General features: G+C 43.4%; 1 protein-coding gene across 5 annotated transcripts in view; it reads left to right on the top strand.

The window, feature by feature from the left end:
- LOC144507491 (signal transducing adapter molecule 1-like) overlaps positions 1-23,270 on the top strand; it is a 69,036-nt gene that overhangs the window by 3,669 nt on the left and 42,097 nt on the right. The window contains exon 1 of one of the 5 annotated variants that reach the window (XM_078234619.1): positions 7,587-7,605. The exons of the other annotated variants lie outside the window; for them this stretch is intronic. The gene's annotated coding sequence lies outside the window, so the exon portion shown is untranslated. Of the gene's footprint in view, positions 1-7,586; positions 7,606-23,270 lie in introns of those variants that run through there. 5 annotated transcript variants of the gene reach the window in all.

The raw sequence follows: 23,270 nt of genomic DNA, 5'->3' as shown, positions 1-23,270 counted from the left end.
TCCTATCAATGCCCCTCTGTAACTTCTGACATCCCTCCAGACTATCCACAACCCCACCAACCTTTGTGTCGTCGGCAAACTTACCAACCCATCCCTCCACCTCTTCATCCAGGTCATTTATGAAAATGACAAACAGCAAGGGTCCCAGAACAGATCCCTGGGGCACACCACTGGTGACGGACCTCCATTTAGAAAAAGACCCATCTATACCCACTCTCTGCCTCCTTTGGGCAAGCCAGTTCTGGATCCACAGGGCAGCAGCCCCTTGGATCCCATGCCCTCTCACTTTTTCCAGAAGCCTTGCATAGGGGACCTTATTGAACGCCTTGCTACAATCCATATAAACCACATCTACCGCTTTCCCTTCGTCAATGTGTTTTGTCACATTATCGAAGAACTCCACCAGGCTCGTAAGGCACGATCTGCCTTTGACAAAGCCATGCTGAGTATTCTTGAGCATACTAAACCTCTTTAAATGCTCTTAAATCTTGCCCCTCAGGATCTTCTCCATCAGCTTACCAACCACTGAGGTTAGACTCACCGGTCGGTAATTTCCTGGGCTATCCCTATTCCCCTTCTTGAAAATAGGAACCACATCCGCAATCCTCCAATCCTCCGGCACCTCTCCCGTCTCCATCGGCGACGCAAAGAGCATCGCCAGAGTTCTCTGCAATCTCTTCTCTCGCCTCCCACAGTAACCTGGGGCACGTCCCATCCGGACCCGGCGACTTATCTATCTTGATGCCATTCAAAGACTCCAGCACAATCTTTTTCTTAAAGTCCACATACTCAATCTTTTCAGTCCACCGTCAGCCCACAGTACATCCACCCAGGTCCTTCTCCTCTGTGAAAACCGAGGCGAAATACTCATTAAGCACCTCTGCCATTTCTACTGGTTCCGTACAGACTTTCCCGCCTTCACCTTTTATAGGCCCTATTCCTTCACGTCTCATCCTTTTACTCTTCACATATTTATAAAACGCCTTAGGGTTTTCCTTAATCCTACCTGCCAAGGCCTTCTTGTGACCCCTTCTGGCTCTCCTAATTTCCTCCTTTAGTCCCTTCCTACAAGCCATATACTCATCTAGATCCCTATCTTCGCCAAGCTCTCTGAACCTTTTGCATGCTTTGCTTTTCTTTTCGACTAGGTCCCGCACAGCTTTCGTGCACCACAGTTCCTTTAACCTACCAACACCTCCCTGTCGGCTCGGAACGTTGTCCTGTAGAACTCTAGACAGACATTCCTTGAAAAACTGCCACCTCTCTTCAGTACATTTCCCCGAGAATACCTCCTTCCAATTTACTCCTCTAATTTGCTGCCTTATGTCTTCATATTTCCTCTTACTTCATATAAACGCTTTCCTAGCTTGTCTGATCCTCTCTTTTTCCAATGCAAGCATAAAGGAGATAGAGTTATGATCGCTATCCCCAAGATGCCCAAGAATGTAATTTTCTATGGTTCTATAAGTGCAGGTCAGTGGGACTAGGCATAAAATGGTTCGGCACAGACAAGAAGGGCTAAAAGGCCTGTTTCTGAGCTGTAATTTTCTATGGTTCTATGCTCTCCCACTGAGAGATCTGACACCTGTCCAGGTTCATTGGTCAGTATCAGATCAAGTACAGCCTCTCCTCATGTAGGCTTGTCCACATGCTGTGTTAGGAAACCACCTAACGAACTCCTCCCCATCCAATCCCCTTACCCTCGGGATATTCCAATCTACGTTTGGGAAATTAAAGTCTCCCATCACAACAACTCTGCTATTACTGCATCTCTCCAGGATCTGTTTCCAGGATCTAATTGAAAATTTTAAAGATGCGATTAAAATAGTGTTCAGGGCAATATCTATGTATGTTGTTTATATGGACTTCTAGAAGGCATTTGATGATGTCCCTTCATAAGTTCCTTTATTAGTTCAACTTGAAGTTCTTGGGATTGAAGGTAAATTATGGACCTGGTTAGGAAATGGACTTTGCAGGAAAAGACAGAGAACAGGGGCAATTGGCAAATGCTTCAATTGGCAGATGTGATTAGTGGTACTCCACATCTGCCTGTGTTGGAGCTTCAATTTTTCACTATTTATCAATGACTTAAATGATGGGATGGAAAGCCACATATTTAATTTTGCTGGTCACAAAAAAGATAGGCGGTATAGTCAGCAGAGCAGATGGAAATGTAACATCACAGAGATGTTGATAAAGTAAATGGCCAAAGTTGTGGCAAATGTATCCCCGTAAGTAAATATGATGCTATCTACTTTGGACCTAAAAAGAGTAGAACAGGGTGTTTTCAAAATGGTGAAACGCTGAAAGTATTGGTAGTCCAAGGAAACTTGGGGGTCCAGTTACATGGACCATTAAAATATAATGAGCAGCTCCAGAAAGTAATCAAAAAGGCTAATGGAACACTGGCCTTTATATTTAGACCATAAGATTTAGGAGCAGAATTAGGCCACTTGGCCCATCGAGTCTGCTCCGCTATTCAATCATGACTGATAAGTTTCTTAACCCCATTCTCTTGCTTTTGCCCTGTAACCTTTGCTCCCTTTACCAATCAAGAACCTGGCCTCCACAGCTTTCTATGGCAATGAATTCCAGGGTCATCCATTTAAAGTTTATTGATTAGTCACAAATAGGCTTACATTCACACTGCAATGAAGTTACTGTGAAAATCCCCTAGTCGCCACACTCCGGCGCCTGTTCGGATACATTGAGGGGGAATTTAGCATAGCCAATTCACCTAACCTGCACATCTTTGGACTCTGAGGTTGTGCCCTTGGCTCCTAGTCTCTTCTACTAATGGAAATATCTTCCCATGTCCACTCTATTTGGAGGAATAGAATTCAAAGGGATAGAAGTCATGCTTCAGCGATACAAAGCCTTGGTTAGACCACATCTGGAATATTGTGAGCTGCTCTGGGCAATACACCATAGCAAAGGTGTATTGACCTTGGAGGACGCGGAGTGTATATATACCAGAATGAAACCTGGATTCCAAGGATTAATTTATGAGGAGAGATGACACAAACTAGGATTGTATTTGTTGAAGTTTAGAAGATTAATGGGTGATTTGATCAAAGCATTCAACATATTAAGGGGAACAGATAGGATAGAGGAAAATATTTTCATTTATTGAGGCGTTTGGTACTTCAGGGGCAGAGTCAAAAAGTTAGAGCCAAACCTTTCAGGCATGAAATTAGGAAACACTTCTATGTGCAAAAGATTATAGAAGTTTGACACTCTTTTCCACAAATGACAATTGGTGCTAGATAAATTATTACATTTAACGCTGAAATTGATAGATTTTTGACACTTAGCATTAAGGGATATAGGGCAAATGCAGATGTATTGGATAGGATTTTCATGTATTGGATAGGATTTTCCGGCTGCATTTGCCCCAAAACTGGAAAATCCTGCTCTAGCTCAGTGGACCTTTCCATGGTCCGCCCCTTGCCCGTGTCGTTTCCCATGGTGGGTGGAATGGGAAAATTTGCCCCATGGTGTTAGCTAGCCATGATCTCATTGACTGGTTGAACAGGCGCAAGGGACTAAACAGCCTCCTTCTATTCCTATAAATGTGTTGACTGCTTGGCACACAATAAGATCCCACATTTAACAGTGATCTGATATGATAAGTTTGTAGAGGATTGGTTGTAGAAGCAACGTTGGACAGAAAACCGGGAGATCTCCTGCTCTCAAAGTAGTGCCGTGGGATGGTTAACTATTGTTTGAACCAAAGGAGTGGGAAGACAGGCTTCTGTCTAACATTACCATGGCCAACATCTTCTTATAAATTCAGTGAGGAGGTGAACCAGGTCGATGCTGATGGAAGGGAATTGTCTGATATTTCAGCTATCCCCTACCTGATGAAAGGTGTATGGATTTTTGTTGCCATTTTCTAAATGACAGATTTACTGTCTGAAAACATGTCAGTGTTGAATTGTTGACTTTGAGAATTAACCTCACTTAGGCCAGATAGTTACCTTGGATCGTAAATTAATGTAGAGTTATTGAGTTGAACCCTGCGACTTTCATGTTGTTCTGATACTTAAAATTCAGTGCCTTGAATCATGTTTAAGAAACTGAAAGCAAGAAGTCACATTTTATATTGTGCATTTCTCTTGACCTCAGTGCTTTATAGACAATGAAGTATCTTTGAAGTTTAATCACTACTGTAATGTAGGGAAATGTGATAACATATTTGCACATAACAAGATCCCAGAAACAGTAATGAGATAAATAGCCACATAACATAAACACAGAACATGCTGGAATTATTCAGCAGGTCAGGCAGCACCTCTGTAGAGAAGCAAGTCTGTGACCATCAGAACTGGGAAAAGTTCGCAGGTTGTGAGGAAGTGAAAGGAGGGAGGGTGGGAAGAACAACAAACTGGAAGGTCACTGATTGCTTTTGGACGGCAGCTGTTCAGGATCCTGTTATTCAGAGCACCTGTAGACACACTTTTTTGTTTATTTACTTCCCACTTATTTTGGCCTTACACTATTGAAACCTTTTGTCATTTAATCTATCCTACCTTCACCTTATCATAGACTTTCCCTTTTATTTCTTCCGCCAACCATCGCTAAGAGAATGAATCAATAGCCAATGTCCAGAGGAGCAAACCAGTACCTTATAGCAGTCTGCTGAAACATTAGCACTGCTACATACATAGATGTGGATGGCATGTTGGGAGGAACACAAAGTAAGTCATAGTACAAGAGTGAGGAAGAACAAGACCAGGTACATGCTGAGCAGAATCCAGGATGGTCACAGGCTTTGGAGGCATCCTCTAAAGTAGACATAAATTATCATTAGTAGGAACTTTTTCTAGTGCCTCTGATTGATGTACTGTAGTTGTACGTATAAATAGCTGCTCATGATGCTAAACTTGGGTCCACCATTTCAGGTCTGATCACGGGTGGTCTGAGAGGCTGATCCACCCGAACAGGTGAGTGATGTACTTTCGGTGGGTACAATTATCTTGCTGAATCTTGTTGCAATAGAAATGGAGCAAAATTAGTAGCAACTGAATTAGGCCATATTACAGAACTGCTTTTTGGAATACAATTTGCAATCTTTGGACTAGAGAACAAAATAGCAAAGCACAAGCATGATGAGAAACTTAGATTTTTAAAAAACACGTGGAATGGTACTTGAACAGACTCTATTCAGAAAAGGCCAAGAACATGTGTTGAAGGATTAGAATAAAGTTTATTGAAACAACACATCCATTTATAAGATGTCTTTAATGTAACAGTTACTGTTCTAATATAGGAAACACAGCAACCAACTTGTACACAATAAGGTCCTATAAACAACAATGTGATAATGACAACATAATCTATGTTTTTGAATGGTGTGAATTAAGCCTTAATTATTAAGGGATAAATCATGGCCAGGATATTAGTGAGAACAATCCTGCTTTTCATTTAAATAAGTAGCAAGGGAACTTTTACATCCACCTGCGAGGGCAGATGAAGTGTCAGCAAAGCAACTTCGACTTGTGCATTGTTAGGAGAAATTAACTTCTTCACGTGATTACAATGGAAACAAAGGTTTAGAAAGCAATTGTGTCAACCCACCTAATGGGCGGGATCTTCCGGCCGCCCCAAAACCAGAAAATCCTGCCTGAGGTCAACGGACCTTTGCATGGTCCTGCCCGTTATGATTCCTGTGGTGGGTGGGATGGGAAAGTTCTGCCCAAAATGTTTAAATTACTTCTGAATGCTTAGTTTCCTGAGGTATGTGTAATCTAGACACCTTCCTGCAATTAAAAAATATGAAGCATGAGAAATCCATTTTTGTAGGTTAGTCAAATGTTTATTTCCTCAGTGGATGTTAGCTTGGGTTCATACTCTGTGAACCTAAACTGTGAAAGGAGAGAGAAAAGTGCTCTGAAAATTTACTTAGTCGTCTCACCAAATGTAATCAGGGACATTTTTTAACTTGCTGTCAAATATGTTTATTCAACTAAAAATCCCTGGGCTTAATGGCTCATTTCTATCCAAATAAGACATGAGCAGCTTTCAGTTTATGAAGTAAAGATAGCCAAAACATTTTTTGAATTGGAGCTTGTTAACAAGTTCATCCTGCAGGTCAGCTGCTTATGGAAAAATAGTGCTGACTTAAAAAAAAGTTATTGAAAGCACTGTATAATTCTGTGGAAAAAATTACTTGTAATCAAAGCAGATCTGTACTGTCAACAAATACTCACTATGGCTGAGCCAAATAGTTAGTTGGGACCACACATTCAATGCTGCTTAACTGCTATCCGTCAACCGTGATGACACATTAGTTCCAAATGCACCTTTTGGCGTAGTAGCATTTCTGTTTATATCTTTATCTGACACTGGGTGATTGTTCACCAGTTGTTGGTAGTGGATAGTTGTTATCTGGAGAAATAAATTCAGTACTGTTATGTTGCAGTATTTGGTTGCGGAAGCTACTGGATAAAACTGTCGTCTTAGCTTTTCAGTGTTGCACTTGATGGCTTGTCCTCTTGTCTCTTTCCAGTAACACAGGTATCCTTGTATCTCTCCTATTAATGGCAATACCTGAGGAAGGGTCTCAAGATCTTGGAGAAGGTACAGAGGAAATTTACAGGAATGGTACTAGGGATGAGGGACTTCAGTTATGTAGAAAGATTAGATTTCCTTTACAAGAGTCATTATCTGGAATGCATTGCCTAACAGGATGGTGGAAGCAGATTTGTAATTTCAAAATGGAATTGGACAGATTGTTGAAAAGAAAAATATCAGGGTTATGGGGTAAGAGCAGGGGAGTGTGATTAATGTCTAATTCTTTTAAATTCCACTCTTCTGCCTAATCCCCACATTCCTTGATTCCTTTAGCATCCAAAATCAGCCAGTCTCAGCTTGAATGGACGCAACACATGAGTATTCACAGCACCCAGGTGAGGTGAATTCCAAGAATTCTGAACCCTTTGATGAAATAACTTCTCATCTCACTCTTAACATGGAAGGCACCTTATTCTGAGACTAATGATCTTAATAGACTCTCCAGCCAGTGGAAATACCCTCTCTGCATCAACCCTCTAAAGCCTTCACAGATCTTGCATGTTTCAATTGGATAAACAGAAAATAGGAGCAGGAGGAAGCCATTCAGCCCTTCAAGCCTGCTCCGCCGTTCATTATGATAATGATTGATCATCCAACTCAGTAGCCTGATCCCACCTTCCCCCCACATCCTATGATCTCCTTCACCTCAAGTGCTACATCTAACTGCTTCTTGAAAACATAAAATGTTTTGGCCTTAACTACTCTCTGTAGCAGCGAATTCTATGGACTGACCACCTTGGCAGAAGAAATTTTTTCTTATCTCTGTCCTAAACAGTCTACCCTGTATCTTCAGATTTTGACTCCGAGTTCTTGGCACCACCATCGGGAACATCCTTCCTGCATCTACCCTGTCTAGGCCTGGTAGAAGTTTAAACGTTTCTATGAGACCCCCCCCTTATCCTTCTGAACTCCAGGAAATACAATCCTAACTGACTCAATTTCTCCTCATATGTCAGTTCTGCCATCCCAGGAATCAGTCTGGTGTACCTTCTCTACATTCCCTCTCGAGCAAAAAACATCCCTCCTCAGGTAAGAAGCCCAAAACTGCACACAATATTCCAGATGTGACCTCACCAAGGCCCTGTAAAATTGCATCATGACATCCCTGCTCCTATACTTGCTTCCTCTCGCTGTGAAGACCAACATATGATCTCTTTCACCTCAAGTGCTACATCTAACTGCTTCTTGATTGGGAGAGGCTGTTCGGGAGTAAGTCCACGTCTGGCATGTGGGAGTCTTTTAAGGAACAGTTGATAAGGCTGCAGGACAGGCATGTGCCTGTAAAAAGGAAGGATAGGAAAGGTAGGATTCGAGAGCCGTGGATAACCAGGGAAATTGAGGATCTGATCAAAAAGAAAAGAGAGGCGTACGTTAGGTCCAGGTAACTGAAAACAGATGGAGCTCTGGAGGAATACAGAGAGAGTAGGAAAGAACTCAAACGGGGAGTTAGAAGGGCAAAAAGAGGTCACGAAATGTTTTTGGCAGGCAGGATTAAGGAGAATCCTAAGGCATTTTATTCATATGTCAGGAACAAAAGAGTTGTCAGGGAAAATGTCAGACCTCTCGGGGACAAAGGAGGGGAATTATGCTTAGAACCCAAGGGAATAGGGGAGATCCTAAATGAATACTTTGCATCGGTATTCACAAAGGAGAGGGATTGTTGACTGGGAGTGTCTCAGAGGGCGGTGTTGACCCGTTAGAGAGAATCTCCATTACAAGGGAGGAAGTGTTAGGTTTTTTAGGTAACATTAAAACTGACAAATCCCCAGGGCCTGATGGCATCTATCCTAGACTGCTCAGGGAGACAAGAGATGTAATTGTTGGGCCTCTGACGGAAATCTTTGTCTCTTCATTGGACACAGGTGAGGTCCCTGAGGATTGGAGGATAGTGAATGTAGTACCGTTATTTAAGAAGGGTAGCAGGGTTAACCCGGGTAATTATAGGCCAGTGAGCTTGACGTCCGTGGTAGGGAAGTTGTTGGAAAGGATTCTTAGAGACAGGATGTATGCGCATTTAGAACGGAACAATCTCATTAGTGACAGACAGCATGGTTTTGTAAGAGGGAGGTCGTGCCTTACAAATTTGGTGGAGTTTTTTGAGAAAGTGACAAAAACAGTTGACGAAGGAAGGGCCGTGGATGTCGCCTGTATGGATTTCAGTAAGGCATTTGACAAAGTCCCACATGGCAGGTTGGTTAAGAAGGTTAAGGCTCATGGGATACAAGGAGAGGTGGCTAGATGGGTAGAGAACTGGCTTGGCTACAGGAGACAGAGGGTAACAGTCGAAGGGTCTTTTTCCGGCTGGAGGTCTGTGACCAATGGTGTTCCGCAGAGCTCTGTACAGGGACCTCTGCTATTTGTGATATATATAAATGATTTGGAAGAAGGTGTAACTGGTGTTATCGGCAAGTTTGCGGATGACACGAAGTTGGCTGGACTTGTGGATAGCGATGAACATTGTCGGACAATACAGCAGGATATAGATAGGCTGGAAAATTGGGCGCAGAAATGGCAGATGGAATTTAATCCAGATGAATGCGAAGTGATGCATTTTGGAAGAACTAATGTCGGGGGGAGTTATACAATAAATGGCAGAGCCATCAAGAGTATAGAAACACAGAGGGACCTAGGTGTGCAAGTCCACAAATCCTTGAAGGTGGCAGCACAGGTGGAGAAGGTGGTGAAGAAGGCATATGGTATGCTTGCCTTTATAGGACGGGGTATAGAGTATAATAGCTGGAGTCTGATGTTGCAGCTGTATAGAACGCTTGTTCGGCCACATTTGGAGTACTGCATCCAGTTCTGGTCGCCGCACTACCAGAAGGACGTGGAGGCTTTAGAGAGAGTGCAGAGAAGGTTTACCAGGATGTTGCCTGGTATGGAGGGTCTTAGCTATGAGGAGAGATTGGGTAAACTGGGCTTGTTCTCCCTGGAAAGACGGAGAATGAGGGGAGACCTAATAGAGGTGTACAAAATTATGAAGGGTATAGGTAGGGTGAACAGTGGGAAGCTTTTTCCCAGGTCGGAGGTGACGATCACGAGGGGTCACGGGCTCAAGGTGAGAGGGGCGAAGTATAACTCAGATATCAGAGGGACGTATTTTACACAGAGTGATGGGGGCCTGGAATGCGCTGCCAAGTAGGGTGGTGGAGGCAGACACGCTGGCATCGTTTAAGACTTACCTGGATAGCCACATGAGCAATCTGGGAATGGAGGGATACAAACGAATGGTCTAGTTGGACCAATGAGCGGCACAGGCTTGGAGGGCCGAAGGGCTTGTTTCCTGTGCTGTACTGTTCTATGTTCTTTTATACCATTTGCCTTTTTTACTGCCTGCTGCATCTGCAAGCTTACCTTCAGATTATCATGCATTCTTCTAAACACCAAAGAGCATAGGTGTATCCTGCTCAATCTCTTCTCGCAGGATAACCCTTTCTCTGAGTAATCAGTTAATCTTGGGAACTTCTGTTGCACCACCTCTGAGGCAAGTACATCCTTCCTTGGGTATGGCGACCAAAAATATATATAGTACATCAGACACGGTCTCACCAGGGACCTGCATCACGGTTCATTTACTCCAGTACTCCAACCTCCTTATTTCTAATTGCTGTATATGTTAACTTTGTTAAAGGACACTGTTATGAAATCCATTGATCTGTGTGTCCTGGGGTGTTAAATTAGCAGACTGTGGAGATTGTAACATTTAAGATACAGAATGTTCAAATGTTTGTTACATTGGTTCCTATCTAAGGTGGCACCTTTTGAAAGTGTTTTGTTAGGTCACCAGATCAGTTTAAGTGTCAGTGAACAGCTCTTCTTAAGGCAGTCTGCCAGTCAGAAGTGTCACAGGCACAGGGACAGGAACAGGTCACGTTAAGTAAGTTAAAAGAAGGGAGTAAAGAAGTAGACTCCAAATTCAAGAAAGAGCTGCAATGAACAGACTGACTTGGTACTGTGTGCCATTGGGGAAAAGGTAACCCTTTAGAGCAGTGGTGTAACGCTTGCCATGGCCATAGACCTGAAAGTGTGCTTGTGAGCTACTCTAGAATCCAGAAGAAGGAATCTTGAAAGGTGAGATTGAAACGCTGTTATGTGGACCATTATTAGAGCCATTGGAATGGGAGCGACCTTTGGAGAGAATTCCAAGACAGGACCGTCAGAGGTGGATATTGGAAACCCTCGTGAGAAAAACAAAATTTCAGTGAGATCGGTTGGCTCACAATCCTGCTGAAGAGGCTGGCATCAGACTGCTCAGGGGGGCACTGGGCATGCGCTGATCTCCCAGTATACTGACAGGTCGCACCAGTGAGACCATCACATCAGGCCTTGATCGCTGGGGACCATCTGTGATCCCTGCTGATGTGGACCTCCAACTACAAGGTCGGGAACACAAGTGAGCCCGGACAATTGCGTCCCAGGCTTGCTAAAGAGATTTAAGTTAGACTCTGAATATTTGAACCAGCCTCGTGCCATTTCCCAGCGAAAGGCTGATCACATCATAAATAATGGCCTGGGGAGATCGACCGGCATATACACTGGGAACATTATAAGCCTCTTCTTTTAATATAATACCAAATTTCAAAGGGAGCAACAGTTTATACTGCATGAGAAAAGCTGCTGATTGATTGGCAAGTTGACACTGATTGAAGGAGGGGTTGTCATGGAGAATGCACCAGGAAACTATTGTCCCTCAAGCTTCTGTTTAATTCAAAAAAGGCACAATGTTTGGGCATGTTCCTTTTGCCTGCAGAGGTTTCTATGTATGAATCAATGCAGCTTCTGGCAAGCGTAAGCGAGCCCTACTGATAATCTTAAATTGGTTGTAAATATAATTCTTAGCACGCTTGGGATTATTCAATTATGGAGTCACATCTAGTGTTTGACGTTATTGCTGGAATTTTACCACCTCGCCCGCCCAAGGCTCGTAAGATCCTGTCTGAGGCCAACAGAGAATGCTGTTCTGCGAGCCTCGCCTGCCCTGGAATCAGTGCCGGTAAAATTCTGGCATATGTTTGGAGCTTTGCAAGCATATGCTGGCTGACTGCAGTCAGTACTCTGCCTATTGCGAACCGTCGAAGGCATGTGCCATTTGATCTAATCGGGCAGGCATTCGGATGTATGGCCTATGTAGCTGGCATTGTACTAACACTGAAATTCATGTACCATACTATTCATTTGTGTGGTAGGAAAGTTTTGTTTTTGGCTTGACGGCAGCATCGTGTTAGTAGAAAATACCACTTGTGTTGCTACTGCATAACAGCAGCATGAAATGGCTAGCTTCACCTGTTGCTCACATTTTGTGAAACCTTACCTTCCCAGGGTAATTTTGAGGTAGACTGGGCACTTTTCCGATTTGAAAGTGCTGCCTTAGGCCCATTCATAAGTATGTGTAATACACAATGAGCAATGATCTAAACATGGTAGCCATTATCCCTCAGGATAGATAAAAGCTCTGACGAAGAGTCATCCTGACTTAAAACATTGGCTCTATTCTCTCTCCCACAGACGCTGTCAGACCTGCTGAGATTTTCCAGCATTTTCTGTTTTTGTATCCCTCAGGATAGCTTTGAAACACCCTTTTCTGGCTTTAAGCTTTTCCAACTCGTTTGAACTTCCTGAATTGACCTCCATGGCTTAAAAGGTTGCACTCTTGCTGCTGAGTCAGAAGGTTGTGGATTGAAATTTAATTTCAAAATCTAGGCAAGCACTCCTGTTGCAGTACTGAGGGTGTGTTGCTCTATCAAAGTTGCTGTCTTTTGATGCGATGATGAGGCCTTGTCTGCCTTCTCAGGTGGATGTAAAAGACCCCTGTAAGGGGAAGAAATCCTAATAGGTTAGTGAAGATTTTTAAACCATTAGACGTTTAAGACACTGACAGAATTACCAGCATTGAGTTAAATTACTTTAAAAACAGACTTATAAGCTAACAAGAAAGCAGTTTACACATATGAATTGCAGTAAGAGATTTAAACAAGTGATTATAATTTAAAACACATGCTGGTATTTTTACGAATCATTGTTCACTTTAGCCAAAAACAGATTGCTGCAAAGCATCATGGTAAAGAGCATTAGGGCAAAGCCATATTCTAAGAAAATACTGAAACCTTGGAGTTTCTAATGATAGAACATTCAGAACACTTAATCAAACTTCATGACTAGTGAATTCACTGTCCAGATAAAATGGATGCATGCCCAGATGTGGAATCATATATTGATCTGCTTTGGCAGTGACCTGTAGGGGAATTTATGGGAATGTTCACTTTGAACTTTGTGACTATTGTCTGAGGAAGCGGAGTTAGCCAAAAGGGGGGGGATCATCTGGATTCTAAGGACTAATGAAATGCCATTATGCCAGAGGGTGTGATGCGATTGGCTAAAATATATGACCAGTATTATTATTGATTTATGTATATTGATGATTTATTTAAAGTTAATGAGAGGTGGGAGTAATTGATAAGAAAATCTATAATTGATCTGTTTTGAATTGTACATGTTAGAATTCATTGGAGCGGTCTAATTGCTCCATCTTAGGAGCAGCTCCGACCCTTTGATGATTTCTCATAGTGGCCACTGGTCAAAATAAAAGTTACGTCTTTAAACTGAGACACTGGCATCGTAAGTCTTGTATTGTCTGAAATTTCTGACGGTACCCAGCCACCTTGAAAATTCCACCAACAACCCCATTGGCAGTTTTCTGACAAATAGGAGTGGAGTTATTCTTGTTGTGCCAGCCAACATTTATTCCTCACCCTGCAACAGTAAAAGCAGAGTGTTTTGATTAAGTCAATCATGTTACTGTGTGCATTTTGGGCTACTCATTAGAGAAAGTATATTAAAGCCATAGTGAGTGTACAGCGAAGATTCACCAGATATCAGGGATCTAAAACTGTAGTTACAGACCAGAGAAACTGGGATTATTTCCACTGGCTCAGCAAAGCCTAAATGCAATTTAATGGGGGTTTCAAAATTTTGAAGGGTTTTGCTAGAATGAAAACTAAAATACTAATTGGAGCACCATCAGTTGAAAATAGTCTCCAAGAGAATAAGATTAGCAGAATTCAATGGAAAATACTTTCCATCTGCCTTTATGGCAAAAACCTAAAAAGCAATTCTGGAAATAGTGAGGAATGATGGTCTCATGAAAATGAGGAACTTCACAGAATTAGTGTAAGTCAAGAAACAGTACTGGAGACATTAATGGGATAAAAACCAACAAATCCTTGAGATATGATGGTCTACTTCTTAGAGTTTTACATAAGGTGTCTGTAGATATATGGAGGCATTGGTTTTGATATGCCAGAATTCCCTAGATTGTAGAATGGTTCCCTTCCCATGGCAGGTGGCAAGCATAACTGCTATTCAAGAAAGGAGGGAAAGACAAAATGGGGAACTTTAGGCCAGTTAGCCTGGCTTTGGTAAAGAAATGCTCAAATCTTATGATTAGGGGCCAGCTGACACATTTAGAACATTCTCAAATGATTGATCAGAGTCATGATATGAAGAGAGGTTGGATAGGCTTGGGTTGTTTTCGTTGGAGCAGAGAAGACTGAGGGGTGACCTGATTGAGGTGTTCAAGATTATGAGGGGCATGTACAGGGTGGATAGGGAGCAGATGTTCCCCTTAGTTGAAGGGTCAGTTGCGAGGAGACACAAGTTAAAAGTGAGGGGTGGGAGGTTTAGGGGGGATTTGAGGAAAAACATTTTTACCCAGAGGGTGGTGACAGTCTGAATGCACTGTCTGGGAAGGTGATGGAAGTGGGATGCCTCACATTCTTTAAAAAGTACGGGGATGAGTACTTGGCACGCCAAAACATTCAACGTTATGGACCAAGTGCTAGCTAGTGGATTAGGTGGGCAAGCCAGGGCATTTCATGCGTCACTGCAGACTCGATGGGCCGAGGGACCTCTTCTGCACTGTCGTAATCTGTAATTCTGGGCCCTATTTTCACATTTTGATTCCATGTGCTGGGCGGACTTGAAACTGGGAGTATTTCAGATCCGACTTTTAGATCCGGTCTGCGGCGCTCCCATACGCACTCTGCCTGCAAAAATATCAGCAAGTCCAAATCACACTGCACAAGCCTGTGGGCAGGGCTTAACACGCCCGAAATTCGGCAGTTTCAATCAACGCCTCCAACTGCGCATGTGCAGGAAAAAAAATGATAGAATGCTGCTCCCCTGCTGCATCCCTCCTGGGCCGGATAATGCCTCCCCCTGACCCCCTCAGATATTGCCCCCCCACCACTGATCTCAGGCAGAGGAAACCCCCCCCCATTGATCTCAGGCAGAGTGGTAGAGATCCGTCGGATGCTGGGCACCTACCTCCTCACTAACCTGAATCGGACTTGTGTGGAACATGTCTGTTTTGCGCCAATTCTGGATAGGCGAACGCGGTAGTAAAGGGGGAAGTGCTGGTAAAGTTGGGTGTGCAACCAATTAGTCAATTTAAATACATGCAAATACATTTAAATGGCCATTGTGCCCATTTTGGGTGCGGTCCCAATTGCGGCTTTTTTCTGGCCTGTGTAAAGGGGGAACCAGGGGACATCCATTTCCCCTGGCTTCTGTTACATGATAAATGTCAGAAAACCACATATTGGAGGAGCACTAGTCAGGGTGGAGAGAGTAAGTGACCTTTAGCGGAGGCGGGCGTGGATCGCATTACTCGCCTCACGCCTAGCTTTACAAAGTTTTCGCACCAGAAAATGGGTGCAACTTGATGGTAAAATCGAGCCCTCTGAGTTAGCCTGGATTTATGAATGGCAAATCATATTTGCCAAATCTATTGAGAGTTTTTTGAAGTTACAGCTCGCCGGGCAAGTAAGGGAGAACCAATGGATATCGTGTATTTGGATTTTTAAAAAGCATGTGATAAGCTGCCACACAAAATTAGAGATTGGGGGGGTAATGTAAAAGCATCAATTGAGGATTGATTAATACAGACAGAAAAGAAAGTAGGAATAAATGGGTAATTTCTGTTTGGCAAGTTATAATTGGTGGAATCAACAAGTTTGCGATCAGTACAAAGCTAACTGGGAAGGTAAGCTGTGAAAAGGGTGCACAGGAATGTATTCAGAGGAATCTAAGTGTCCTTGTATATAAATAACAGCATTAACATGTAGATGTAGCAGGTAGTTAGGAAAACCTTTATTGCAAAGGGATCGAGTATGTATCTTGCTGTAATTATTTAGTTTCTTGGTTTTTAAAATTCATTTTACAGGCTAGGCCAGCATTTATTTCCCATTCCGAAAGTATTCCATCTGCCGGTCGAAACCACCTTATCGAGCTGTCCTGTTACCCTCAGGAATCAGTGGACACTCACTCTAAGATCCCTCTATTCACACACAGGGAGATCATATTAGAGAGAGAGGGGGGGGGTGGAATTGTATGGGAGATTAAAAGGCCCAATGTGTCATATGATCTCAATCTGATGTCTCTCTGTCTCAAAATTATTCAATACCGGCTCGGAGTGTGTGCATCACCAGAATCAAACACACGCCGCTGTTCTTTACATCCAACAGTAGTGGGGAGTTGTGCGTGGAGTCTGAAGAGATAGGAGAGGCACTAAATGAATATTTTTCATCGGTATTCACACTGGAGAGGGACAGTGTTGTCGAGGGGAGTACTGAGATGCAGACTGTTGGACTGGACGGGATTCAGGTTCATAAGGAGGAGGTGTTAGCAATTCTGGAAAGGGTAAAAATAGATAAGTCCCCTGGGCCGGATGGGATTTATCCTAGGATTCTCTGGGAGGCCAGAGAGGAGATTGCAAAGAACAAAGAACCGTACAGCACAGGAAACAGGCCCTTCGGCCCTCCAAGCCTGTGCCGCTCCTTGGTCCAACTAGACCAATCGTTTGTATCCCTCCATTCCCAGGTAAGTCTTAAACGATGTCAACGTGCCTGCCTCCACCACCCTACTTAGAACATAGAACATTACAGCGCAGAACAGGCCCTTCGGCCCACGATGTTGCACCGACCAGTTAAAAAAAAAAACTGTGACCCTCCAACCTAAACCAATTTCTTTTCGTCCATGAACCTATCTACGGATCTCTTAAACGCCCCCAAACTAGGCGCATTTACTACTGATGCTGGCAGGGCATTCCAATCCCTCACCACCCTCTGGGTAAAGAACCTACCCCTGACATCGGTTCTATAACTACCCCCCCTCAATTTAAAGCCATGCCCCCTCGTGCTGGATTTCTCCATCAGAGGAAAAAGGCTATCACTATCCACCCTATCTAAACCTCTAATCATCTTATATGTTTCAATAAGATCCCCTCTTAGCCGCCGCCTTTCCAGCGAAAACAATCCCAAATCCCTCAGCCTCTCCTCATACTTGGCAGCGCATTCCAGGCCCCCACCACCCTCTGTGTAAAAAACATCCCTCTAATATCTGAGTTATACTTTGCCCCTCTCACCTTGAGCCCGTGACCCCTCGTGAACGTCACTTCTGATCTGGGAAAAAGCTTCCCACCGTTCACCCTATCTCTCCCCTTCATAATCTTGTACACCTCTATTAGATCTCCCCTCATTCTCCGTCTTTCCAGGGAGAACAAGCCCAGTTTACCCAATCTCTCCTCATAGCTAAGACCCTCCATACCAGGCAACATCCTGGTAAACCTTCTCTGCACTCTCTCTAACGCCTCCACGTCCTTCTGGTAGTGCGGCGACCAGAACTGGACGCAGTACTCCAAATGTGGCCTAACCAGCGTTCTATACAGCTGCATCATCAGACTCCAGCTTTTATACTCTATACCCCGTCCTATAAAGGCAAGCATACCATATGCCTTCTTCACCACCTTCTCCACCTGTGTTGCCACCTTCAAGGATTTGTGGACTTGCACACCTAGGTCCCTCTGTGTTTCTATACTCCTGATGACTCTGCCATTTATTGTATAACTCCTCCCTACATTATTTCTTCCAAAATGCATCACTTCGCATTTATCCGGATTAAACTCCATCTGCCACCTCTCCGTCCAATTTTCCAGCCTATCTATATCCTGCTGTATTGCCCGACAATGCTCTTCGCTATCCGCAAGTCCAGCCACCTTCGTGTCATCTGCAAACTTTCTGATTACACCAGTTACACCTTCTTCCAAATCATTTATATATATCACAAATAGCAGAGGTTCCAGTACAGAGCCCTGCGGAACACCACTGGTCACAGACCTCCAGCTGGAAAAAGTCTCTTCGACCACTACCCTCTGTCTCCTATGGCCAAGCCAGTTCTCCACCCATCTAGCCACTTCTCCTTGTATCCCATGAGCCTTAACCTTCTTAACCAACCTGCCATGTGGGACTTTGTCAAATGCCTTACTGAAATCCATATAGACGACATCCACGGCCCTTCCAAAGCCTTTGGCTTTGATCTTTGTGTCGTCGCTGTCTACAGGAACAGTGCCAGAAGACTGGAGGATAGCAAATGTCGTCCCCTTGTTCAAGAAGGGGAGTAGGGACAACCCTGTGAGCCTTACTTCTGTTGTGGGCAAAGTATTGGAAAGGATTATAAGAGATAGGATTTATAATCACCTGGAAAGGAATAATTTGATTAGGGATAGTCAGCACGGTTTTGTGAAGGGTAGGTTGTGCCTCAGAAACCTTATTGAGTTCTTTGAGAAGGTAACCAAGAGGTGGATGAGAGTAAAGCGGTTGATGTGGTGCATATGGATTTCAGCAAAGCATTTGAAAATACGGACACGTAGGATTGAGGGTGATTTAGTGGTTTGGATCAGAAATTGGCTAGCTGTAAGAATGATGTGGAGATGCCGACTTTAACCTGGTGTCGTGAGAGACTTCTTAAGAGCTGTAAGAAAACAGAGGGTGGTGGTTGATGGGAAATATTCATCCTGGAGTTCAGTTACTAGTGGTGTACCGCAAGGATCTGTTTTGGGGCCACTGCTGTTTGTCATTTTTATTATAATGACCTAGATGAGGGCGTAGAAGGACGGATTAGTAAATTTGCAGCTGACACTAAAGTCGGTGGAGTTGTAGACAGTGCGGAGGGAAGTGGCAGGTTACAGAGGGACATAGATAAGCTGCAGAGCTGGGCTGAGAGGTGGCAAATGGAGTTTAATGCAGAAAAGTGTGAGGTGATTCACTTTGGAAGGAGTAACAGGAATACAGAGTACTGGGCTAATGGTAAGATACTTGGTAGTGTTGATGAACAGAGGGATCTGGGTGTGCATGTGCATAGATCCCTGAAAGTTGGCACCCAGGTTGATAGGGTTGTTAAGAAGGCGTACTGTGTGTTAGCTTTTATTGGTAGAGGGATCGAGTTTCGGAGCCAGGAGGTCATGCTGCAACTGTACAAAACTCTGGTGTGGCCGCACTTGGAGTATTGCGTACAGTGCTGGTCGCCGCATTATAGGAAAGATGTGGAAGTGTTGGAAAAGGTGCAGAGGAGATTTACCAGGATGTTGCCTGGTCTGGTGGGAAAATCGTATGAGGAAAAGCTGAGGGACTTGAGGTTGTTTTTGTTAGAGAGAAGAAGGTTAAGAGGTGACTTAATAGGGTGGATAGTGAGAGCCTTTTTCCTCGGATGGTGATGGCTAACACGAGGGGACATAGCTTTAAATTGAGGGGTGAGAGATATAGGACAGATTTTAGAGGTAGGTTTTTTACTCAGAGAGTAGTAAGGGCGTGGAATGCCCTGCCTGCCGCAGTAGTGGACTCATCAACATTAAGAACATTCAAATGGTTATTGGATAAACATATGGATGATATTGGAATAGTGTAGATTAGGGGGGCTTTAGATTGGTTTCACTGGTCGGCGCAACATCGAGGGCCGAAGGGCCTGTACTGCACTGTAATGTTCTATGTTCTAATTGCCTTTGTTCAGAGGTATTTAATAGTCAACCATATTGCTGTGGGTCTGGAGTCACATGTAGGCCAGACCAGGTGAGGATGGCAGATTTCTTTTCCTGAAGTGAATTAGTGAATCAGATGGGTTTTTATGGATTCTTGGTCATCATTGGACTTTTACTTCCAGATATTTTTCTTTTACATTTCAAATTCCAACATCTGCTGTGGTGGGATTACTATGCCACCGCCTCACCCTCCACAGTACTTGAAGTGATCTGTACAATTTTTATTTGCATGAGGAAACTTGAAAGCAGTGCAAAGAAGATTCACTGGACTGATTCCTTGGCTGGGAGACGATGAAGAGAGGAGTAGACTTAAGCTCTTTTCGCTCGAGTTTAGAAGGAGCAGAGATAATTTCATTGAAATATGCAAGATTCTGAGAAGGCTTACCAGGGTAGACACATAGAGGTTGCTTCCCCTGCCTTTCTTCAGAATGCAGAGCTAGTGGGGAAAGTCACAGAATAAGGTATCAGCTATTTAGGATGGAGTTGACGAGAAATTTCTTAGAAGAAGTGGTACAGTGGTTAGCACTACTGCCTCACAGCACTAGACCTGGGTTCGATTCCCGGTTTAGGTCACTGTCTGTGCAGAGTTTGCACGTTCTCCCCGTGTCTGTGTGGGTTTCCTCTGGATGTTCTGGTTTCCTCTCTCAGTCCAAAAGACGTGTTGGTTAGGTGCATTGGCCATGCTAAATTCTCCCTCAGTGTACCCAAACAGGTGCTTGAGTGTGATGACTAGGGGATTTTCACAGTAACTTCATTGCAGTGTTGATGTGAGCCTACTTGTGACACTAATAAATAAACTAACCTAAAGAAACCCTCCAGTGCAGAAGCAGGCCATTTGGCTCATCAAGTCTACATCAGACAGAACATTCCACCCATACCCTATCCCTGTAACCTCACATGTTTAAATCTCTGATCCCCTCTACACATCTTGGGACGCTAATCAACCTAACCTGCACATCTTTGGACTGTGGGAGGAAACCGGAGCACCCAGAGAAAACTTACAAGGATATAGAACAGTACAGCACAGAACAGGCCCTTCGGCCCACGATGTTGTGCCGAGCTTTATCTGAAACCAAGATCAAGCTATCCCACTTCCTATCATCCTGGTGTGCTCCATGTGCCCATCCAATAACCGCTTAAATGTTCCTAAAGTGTCTGACTCCACTATCACTGCAGGCAGTCCATTCCACACCCCAACCACTCTCTGCGTAAAGAACCTACCTCTGATATCCTTCCTATATCTCCCACCACGAACTCTATAGTTATGCCCCCTTGTAATAGCTCCATCCACCCGAGGAAATAGTCTTTGAACGTTCACTCTATCTATCCCCTTCATCATTTTATAAACCTCTATTAAGTCTCCTCTCAGCCTCCTCCGCTCCAGAGAGAACAGCCCTAGCTCCCTCAACCTTTCCTCATAAGACCTACCCTCCAAACCAGGCAGCATCCTGGTAAATCTCCTCTGCACTCTTTCCAGCGCTTCCACATCCTTCTTATAGTGAGGTGACCAGAACTGCACACAATATTCCAAATGTGGTCTCACCAAGGTCCTGTACAGTTGCAGCATAACCCCACGGCTCTTAAACTCCAACCCCCTGTTAATAAAAACTAACACACTATAGGCCTTCTTCACATCTCTATCCACTTGAGTGGCAACCTTTAGAGATCTGTGGATATGGGGAGAGTGTGCAAACTCCACACTGTCACCTGAGGTTGGAATTGATCCCAGGTCCCTGGTGCTGTGAGGCAGCAGTGCTAACCACTGTGTCACCATGGTCACTTGGAGAGTTGTGGATTTTTGGGATTCATTACTCGTGAGAGCTGTGGATGCCTTATTATTTTATTTATTAGTGTCACAAGTAGGCTTACATTAACAATGCAATGAAGTTGGAGTTTAGAAGGCTGAGGGGTGATCTTATAGAGACATATAAGATAATGAAGGGGCTGGATAGGGTAGAGGTAGAGTGATTCCTTCCACTTAGAAAGGAAACCAGAACTAGAGGGCACAGCCTCAAAATAAGTGGGGGCCAGTTCAGAACAGAGTTTAGGGGGAGCTTCTTCTCTCAGAGGGTAGTGAATCTCTGGAATTCTCTGTCCATTGAAGTGGTGGAGGCTACCTCATTGAATATGTTCAAATCATGGGTAGATAGATTTCTGATCGATAAGGGAATTAAGGGATATGGGGAGCAGGTAAGTGGAACTGATTCGCTTCAGATCAGCCATGATCTTGTTGAATGGCAGGGCAGGCTCGAGGGGCTCGATGGCCTACTCCTGCTCCTATTTCTTATGTTCTTATGTTGCTGTGAAAAACCCCAAGTCACCACACTCCGGCGCCTATTCGGGTACACTGAGGGAGAATTTAGCATGACCAATGCACCTAACCAGCACGTCTTTTGGACTGTGGAAGGAAATAGGAGCACCCGGAGGAAACCCACGCAAGCATGGGGAGAACGTGCAAACTCCGCACACAGTGACCCAAATCACAAATCGAACCCGGCTCCCTGGTGCTGTGAGGCAGCAGTGCTAACCAATGTGCCACCGTGCAGCCCAGTCATCAAGTAAATATATATAATAGAGATTGATTGATTTCTATATTTAAGGTAGTAAGGGATTTGGGGATAGTGTGGGAAGATAGAACTAAGTTCATTAATCATGAATGACAGAGCAGATTCGAAAGACAGAATGACTTACTTCTGCTCCTCCTAATATTCCTATGGGGGGGCGGGGGGAAATCAAAGCCAAAAGCAAATGGATGAGGTCACACTCAAAGGGACATCGTTTTTAGATTAGATCCAAATGAAGAATTCTGGATGTGAGAATTTCTCATCAGTACCTTCCAAACAAACTATTTGTTCATGTTAACAATTACAACAATTGGATTGTAACAATTACAATCCATGTAATTGTTACACTTGGGTCAGCTTTAACCCTCTTGCCTCTGAGTCAAAAAGTCATGGGCTTAAAACCCACGACAGGGACATCAGTAAGTAGTCTAATTTTGACATTTGAGCACAGTACTGGGAGAGGACAGCAGTGTGAAAGATCATGTTTTTCAAATGAGGCATTGAACAGAGGCTGTCTCCAGTGGGGATGAAGGATTCCATGAAACCTTTCAAAGAAGATCAGGGCAGCACAAAGACTTTTTGTAAATACATACTATTCTTTGTGCTCAAACCTTGAGAGCAGGATTGACATTGGAAAAATGCTTTCAAAGCTTCAGCAAGAAATCTTCACTTCTGACCTTACTGAATGCAATGCGAAGGAGGTAGATTGTAGAGCAATACAATTTTTAAAAAAACTTTGTCCAGATCATCTAGCAGGTGGTGCTAAATAGAACAGCAGATAAAATATTTGTAATTGTGAAACTTGAGAATAGTGTATTGAACAATTGAATAAAAATCTTCTACTTTGGCTTAGTATCTCTTTTTTGCATCCATATACCTCTCTTAATCTTTTAAAATGGTAATTACTCTCTCAATGCAATTTCTTTTTCAATTAATGACTTCCAGAAAATGTAACAGGAAGAATTTTGAAATTTATATTTCAAATTGAGAACATTTGAAATATTTTGTTGATTTGGGACATGTCATCATGCTGGAAAGACATTACGTTTCTGTATTATGGAAATAATTAAAATTATATGTTGGTATTGTATCTGACCGTTTTATTTAAAAAAATTAATTTAATTTATATTTTTTGGCTAAGGTGCAGTTTTATGTATGTTAGAAAAGGAGATTCTAAGAATTACAATACTGTGCACACATGTTTTATGATTGTGTTTTTTGGTGTATGTGCCTGCCTTTTGTCATGTTACAATCTTTGTTTT

This window comes from Mustelus asterias, chromosome 2 (assembly GCF_964213995.1).
Source record: "Mustelus asterias chromosome 2, sMusAst1.hap1.1, whole genome shotgun sequence".
In the NCBI taxonomy this organism is placed as follows: domain Eukaryota; kingdom Metazoa; phylum Chordata; class Chondrichthyes; order Carcharhiniformes; family Triakidae; genus Mustelus; species Mustelus asterias.
Note: the sequence above shows the minus strand (reverse complement) of the source record. Positions and strands in the feature narration are given on the sequence as shown.